Source organism: Phymastichus coffea, unplaced genomic scaffold, assembly GCF_024137745.1.
Source record: "Phymastichus coffea isolate CEN01 unplaced genomic scaffold, Cenicafe_Pcof_1.1 PCOF00003, whole genome shotgun sequence".
Taxonomy (NCBI): Eukaryota; Metazoa; Arthropoda; class Insecta; order Hymenoptera; family Eulophidae; genus Phymastichus; species Phymastichus coffea.
In genome coordinates this window covers 11,341,186-11,346,122 of record NW_026706814.1, presented here as the reverse complement: position 1 = coordinate 11,346,122, position 4,937 = coordinate 11,341,186, and positions in this window count along the sequence as shown.

Genomic DNA, 4,937 nt, shown 5'->3' with positions numbered 1-4,937 from the left:
CCCACCGATTTTTAAGAAAATATCCGTAATATTAAATAGATTTTCATCAATTTTGTAAGCCATTATAATGCGCATCTTTTTGTCACCGAATAACCAATAAATAGAACAATAATGTATTTTATAATAAATCGTAAAAGGTTAGAATTTTTCTGAATGTTTATAATAGTCACTATGTATCGTCATAATTAATTAAGTTTAATAGTATTATGTATAAGTAATTATAAGCTATAGCGTTACTCTTGCTCTTAAAAGTGGCACTCCGAGAGCCATCTCTGGAGAAAAGGGCCCAAGTTAAAAAGGGACCGCCCTTTCTCTCTCTGAAAATTCACGCCCACAGACCAATAAAGAAATTCTGGATATGATTAGAAAATTTGGCCGTTATCGCTTCATGGGCCTGAGGAAAGGGATTTCCACCCAACCACCCACGGCTTATAAAAAGCTCTGTACAAGAATGGAGAGTAAGTTAGAGTAAGTGCGGAGTAAGCACCAGGAAGTCCCTAATAAGAAGTAATTACCAGTGAGAGAGTCCCGGAGGAAGCATCAAAGAAGAAAAATCACCCAAGTATATTCAGAGCATATAGAGAGAGAAAGAGGCCAAAGAGCAGAGAAAACGCAACTTTAATAATAAGTGATTTGATAAAATAAAAGTAAGTAAAATCTTAAATCTGGCTATCCTTTTCTTTCTTTAAGTAATCCGCCTTTCTTTTGGAAATTCATTAAGCGTGAGTCTGGTGAATTTCCATTAAAGTCCCTTAAGAACACATTAAGCGTGAGTCTGGTGTGTTCGTAATAACATTTGGTTATTACATTCCGCGTTAGCATACAGTTTTCTCAACGCAACAATATTGCTCGTCCCGGCTTATGTGTTACACGATAGCCAAATCAGAGCAACCCTGAGTTTACGCTTACTCCAAGCGTACCTGAGAGTGACCCCGACGTCACACAAGAATACAAATAAAATAGTATTCTTATTATACGATTTTGATGAAATTCATATCAATTAATAACTTTGGATATAATAAAAATATATCTCAGGATAAATGCCAAATATTACAAGACCTCTTATTTGAAAAAAAAATGTTATTAGAGAATTTTATTCTTCGACAACAAATCGTAACTGGTGTTTCACTTATTGTTAATAAAAATTTTATTAATAAAATTGTCACATTTTTATCACATTTATGAGGGGGGATTTACTAAATTTTATTAAATTTTATAAAGTCATTATTGTAAATTATAATGAAATTTTATAACTGAATGCAAGAATACAAATAAAATAGTATTCTTATTATACGATTTTGATGAAATTCATATCAATTAATAACTTTGGATATAATAAAAATACATCTCAGGATAAATGCCAAATATTACAAGGCTTTAATTATTAATATTCATTTATGAATGAATACTTTTATTAAGTGATACTTTATCATTGTTATATTAAATATTTGCTTTAATAAAAATTAAATGAAAAATGTGGACACGTAAAACATTTGAAAGAAATAATTTATATCTATTAATAGTTTAATGTAAAATATACCTCAGGATATTATTACCAAAATTTTGAAAAGCGTTTACTCACCACGTTGTTTTAATAAGTTATTTATTAATAATTATCCGAGCTTTTATTTATTAGAATTGAGCGAATCTTCATTAACAAAAAACTTGTTGCAATTAGTATGTTCATCATTATTTTATATGCGAAATAATAAACAACTGAAGCTCATAAAAATGACATATACTGAGTTTAAGTTTAGTAGATGGTGTTGGGACTCTTAGGTGAGACTCCGGTATACGGATTTATATATATTTAGGCATTACGCATGCACTATCTATTATAACATTAGCGCTAATCCGCCAAGTTTCTATTCATGTGTTAATATTGAAAATGAGGTGGTTAATTAGAGGTATTATTAAAAAGACTACATTGAAATGAATACATTGAAAAATAATAGATCCCTGATACTGATAAGTACGTTATTTAAAATCACAGATTTTAATAATCTTATTTATTATAAATTAATTTATATTGTTTAAATTGTGAATTTTTGGTTCGATGTTCCAAGCAGTTGTGATTAGTCAATTATTTGTTTATGTCTTTTGGTTCATGACCATAAATGACTAATTACTGAATTTATTATGATGGAATAATACTAATACTCGTGAATTATAATAACTGTGAAAATCCAAATTAAAATATTCACTACGAGTCACCATTCGATTATAATCATTTATTTATTTCGACGTTTCGGAGAATTTGTTAATGTCTCCCTCTTCAGGCTATAAACAAAAAACATTACTCATTTAACAAATAACAAACTGTACAATCTTCGTTAAAAAAAAAAAACTATTTAATCAACACAACAAATTCGACATCACAATTCACCAATAAAAGCTCTTCATAAAAAATTATTAATGTCAAAAATAATTGTTAATTAATTCAGTCATAATTCGCACACCATCGTGACCGAAAAAAACAAAATAAAAATCACATTTGATATTCAACTGTGCACTGAAAAACAGAAAGCAAAAATCACACCAATTACACGATGCAAGTAAATAAAAAATACGCAATTAATTACATACTCTTTAATGAAAAATATTTCAAACACAGATCAACAATCACAATAACATCCTTTTATAATTTTTCATATCTATACTGTGTTGTATAATTCTGTGAAATCAAAACAGTCAGCTGGATAATACTGTTTGTATCGAAACCCATTTAATAGACGTTTTACTCATGCAAGTGGGAGGAAAATTGGAAAATGGGGGCTATCCGTTGAAATAGGAGATTTGTTAAGTACGAAATAAAGTTGACTATTATTACAAAAAACTTTCGTTTTCTTATTGTAGTAAATTTAAATTATAATTTGTGATTTTTTAATAAATTTATTGAAAGCTTATAATTATTTATTAAATGGTCTGTACATTAATTCTATTTAGGGTATTATTATTATAATATAATAATAATAATAGTAACATCTCGACTTCCGGTCGAGAGTTCAGACGGGATAGACGTATGCGGTGTAGGATAGCAATAAAGATAGTGATATTAGGATAAAAGAGAGAATAAACAATTGAATAGTGGGCTAGCAGAAAGAGTATAAGGGTAGGCTGCAAAGGAGGGATAAAGAAGTGAAAGATAATGGCGAGTGAGAAGAAAATGAGTGAAAGTACGAAGATCAGCAAAAGTGTGGTTATGGCGGCAACGAGCAGGAAGGAAGAGACGAAGAGCGGAGAGCAAGAGTGGACAAAGAAGGGACGGGGCAGACCAAAGAAAGTAGGAAATGAGAAGAAGGAAAATAGTGAAGAAAAGGATGTAAGAAAGTTCATGCAAAGGGAGGAAGATAACAAGGAAATAGGATTCGCAAAAAGGGTCAAATTAGTGCATACACCACTGAGGAAGCTAGATGAAAGGTCATGCGGTAAAGTAGGGAAAAATCACAGTGAAATTGTTAAAAACATTTAAGATAGTAGGTACGCGTCCCGGGTCGTAGAAATATAGGAAACAAACGGGAACGGAAACTCGATCATTCCCTTTCGAATCGGGACACTTGCACCGCATGTGTTGCTCGTTAGCAACGGACGGCGGCGGGGAAAACCTAATGAGGGTTCGCACGTTCAGGGAAAAACCCATTTCCCTTGCAGTCGAAAGGAAAAATCCAGGCCCAAAAATAGAAACACGCGTTTGGCTCTCGCTTATTTTGTACGATGCGTTTAATTTTAAGATTGTAATGCGGTATTTCTAACTCGCGAATTGATTAATTTGCCAAATCCGAACGCGAGCCTCTCTCATAGTTCTACGCTCTATTGACGTGCACAAGAGCCTAAGCGTTTCTGTGGTCGTAAAGCCCTGACAGATTCGCAGAGTTCGCTCGCGAAGGCTGTAGACCTTTCCAGAAAACTTCGGTTTTCAAAATACAGGTCACTATGACGGAAAGGGAAGGCTATTAGGCCGACCCGTGGACCGGTAGGCTACCAAGCGGAAGAGTGAGCGAGACAGAGCGAGCGTAAGGAGGGTGCGGCTAATGCGGGCGCGATGGATCAGACCCAATGAGGCCAACGACTCGATGCAGCCCCGGCGGGGGCGAGAGTAGGGAGGATGGAATAAAGAAGCTACTCGACTCAGACCGATCTTCAATTTTTGTTTGTCACGCGTAGAAAATAGGCAGATTTTGTTCAGAGTGTTGTTAATAAAATATCATTAAAACAAAAAAAAGTTCTTTGGATCAATCAACCTACAAACCCCTTTCTGCTCACTCCCGTCCTTTTTAGAAATAATTGAGCAGATAGAGGAAATAGAGGACGACGACGACGAGGTAACAAAGGAAATCAAACAAGATGAAACGAGGAATGAGAAGGATGATCAGGAAAAGCAAGAAGAGAATCTGAAGAAAGACAAAGGTGAGAAAATACGGAAGGAGCAGGAGGTAAAAGGCGCACAGGAGCTGAATGGTAAAAAAGGTGAGGCCGATAAAGAAGAAAAGGAGGCAAGGAGAACGGAAGACCGAGGGACGGACATAAACACACACAAGAGCACGGATACAAGAGAAAATGAGAGAAACGGAGTAGGAGAGATATTGGAGAAATTACAGGTTAGAATGGAGGAGATGGAAGAGCAAAGAAGAATTGATGCGCAAGCAGTAGAAATGGTGAAAGAAACGATAAGATTAGCAGTAGAGAAGTTAGATAGAAAAATGTCACAATTGATAAAACAAGTAGGAGAAAAGGAGAGAAAACAAAAAGAGAGGGTAGAGGAGGAAATAGAAAAAAATGGTTAGATGTGGCAAGTGTAAGAGGGAGGAAGGAGAGCAGGCAAACAAGAGAGCAGAATACAAGAGCAGCGAAAGACAAGAAGAGAAAGCGGTACAATGAGCAGACGAAGATCAACAAGTGAGCGTGGACAAGAACGGCACAAAGGGAGAGAAAGAGCT